General features: G+C 38.9%; 1 long non-coding RNA gene across 1 annotated transcript; it reads left to right on the top strand.

The window, feature by feature from the left end:
* Nucleotides 1,270–2,070, top strand: LOC109820525. The gene is made up of 2 exons (XR_002241889.1): nt 1,270–1,612; nt 1,718–2,070. It is a non-coding gene; the product is annotated as an uncharacterized LOC109820525 (long non-coding RNA).

Here is a 2,422-nt window from a genome sequence, read left to right as displayed (position 1 = left end):
TTTTGCAAAATGAAGTATTGAGATTCGAGAGGTAGCAGCGGGTTCTATATTTTCTGATGCAACTAGCTATAATAGGGTGTGATTGTAAACTTTTCAAAATGCGGACAGGTTCAAATTTAACCCCATCTTCAGCAAAAATATGTTTTGGATGGGGCCAATTTCGGCCTAGTTTTTCTAAGGCTAAATTTGGCATTTAATCTGGTTTTGTTTTGGACCAGCTTCTCATTGGTCTAAAGACGAAACAAATTTAGTTTGAAACAGAGCCAAGATTAGTTCTGACCCAATTTTAGGATAGTTGTTAGACGCGCCCTAGGTTTCGCTATTAGCCTATCTTTTGATAATTCATTTAGCAAACTTAGCAAAATGAGACGTGTTATGTTTAATCGATCATTATCTCATCAAACTCTTAAAAAGAAGAACGCATCATTTTCGTACCATTACTTTATTTGGATTGTTGATATAGCATTCACGTTGACCATCCTATATTATAAGCCTTCACTAACTAACTTTTATAATCTTAATCTACTCCTCATCACAATATGTTTTTTTTTTTTTTTTTCATGGCTAATGAAGTTTGACGTGAACGTTTGGTTTTTTTTTTGTAAACCAAAAGTTTACACGTAAACCCCCATCAGCTGGTACGGGTGTTCGCCCAAAATAAAGAAAAAGTTTGTGGCGCGTCACCATCAAATCTCTATTCCAAAGATTTGATTTTTGGCTCGTTAAAACATCGTATTGCCACCTGTTGCTTCTAGCTCGTAGTGGCGTTCAACCAAATCCGCTCAGCCTCAGGCCCTGTCCCTTTCCTGGCCAGCTAACTCGGACTCAGAAACCTCCTCTTCCCCTTGGACACGTAAACCAGCCTGACCAGTTTTCATACGTGGACGCATATATATACATAACAATTATTAATTGATATTTACCCTTCTCAAGCTTTGTTGCCCCTTTTTTTTTTTGGAAAAAATGTTTCTGAGCCCCAAAAAATTAAAAGAGATGTGTCTCAGCCCCCTCTTGTTTTTCCCTTGTGTTTCAACCCTTTCACAATCTCCCAGAATTTTTTTTTTCGAAATTACCCTTCCCTTCTTCTTCTTCTTCTCCTCCTCTGCCTCCTCTCCCCTCTCTTTTTCTTCTTCTCCTCCTCTTCTTCTTCTCCAGACCCTTGCCCACACCCCCCACCCGTCCTCCCTACCCCCTCCCCGGGCCCCCTCCCCGACCTCCCCCGCCTCCTCCCCCACCCGTCCTCCCTACCCCCCCCTCCCCGGGCCCCGTCCCCGACCTCCTCCGCCTCCTCCGTCAATATCCCTCTGCTTAATCGATTTGGGAAGACCTTCGATTGGTCTTTGAAGCCCAACCTGATGGGGATTGCTTGCACACAAGGTACAATCTTTATTAATTGAGCTTGAGTTGGAGTTTTTGAATTTGATTGAGTTTTTAAGTTCATTGTATTGGATTTTGGGCTTTCATGTTCGATTTGTGATTAAATTGAGTGTTTTGATGTTGAATTATGTCAATGTATTGAGGATTTGATGTGGATCTGTTCTTTGTCTTGATTTCTTGCAAACAGATACCTGGTGAGATTTCTTGCACACAAGGTGTTTGATATAATGTATTGGTGAGAAGAAATGGTTTTATTAGAGAGAATAGCTCAATCTCAGGCGTGTGTTATAATTTGATGGAATTAAACAAGATTTGAGACTGATGAAAAAAATCTATGCAGGTGAAAACCGAGAGATGATTAGTTGTTCAGAATAATAGCTTTGATTTGTCTTAGTGAGTGCATTCTGTGGTGAGAGAGGAATGGACAGTTGAAGTTTAATTTTGATAAGGGAATGCTCTATGAAGGAGTGCCTGAAGATAGAATGTTGAAGCTTCTTCAGATTGCATTGAAGTGCATATACAAATCTATCGATGCTCGACCAACTATGAGCCAAGTTGCCGAGATGATACATTCATTGAAGGAAGAAGAGGATAGGTCTGTTGTGTCTGAAATTGATTCAAGAGATGCTTAAAATTGGGGAGTCTGTTTTTATAATGTCCTGGAATTTATGTATATGTTCCGTTTGACTATTATTATTTGCTAGTGTTGTTTATTTGTTACACTGATGACATAGGTGATATTAGTCCAAATGGTGCTTTCAAACTCAAATTTAATAAATGAGGATGTCCATTTCTTGTTGATTTCTTGTTTCATGGTCTCCTTGACATTAGAAATTAAATAGATTATTGTCACATATTTTCATTAATGGACTGTGGTAGAGACACTAATTGCATTATTTCAAATAATGATGGGTCATCTCTGTGTTGCTAGTCCAAATGGCACTTTCAAGTTGAAATTTAACAAAACCTAGCACTGATTTGCATGAAGTGTGTACTCATATCATGTTAAGTTTCAACTAACCATGTTAACGTTCATCATAACATG

The sequence above is a fragment of the Asparagus officinalis genome, chromosome 8 (assembly GCF_001876935.1).
Source record: "Asparagus officinalis chromosome 8, Aspof.V1, whole genome shotgun sequence".
Lineage (NCBI taxonomy): Eukaryota > Viridiplantae > Streptophyta > Magnoliopsida > Asparagales > Asparagaceae > Asparagus > Asparagus officinalis.
Note: the sequence above shows the minus strand (reverse complement) of the source record. Positions and strands in the feature narration are given on the sequence as shown.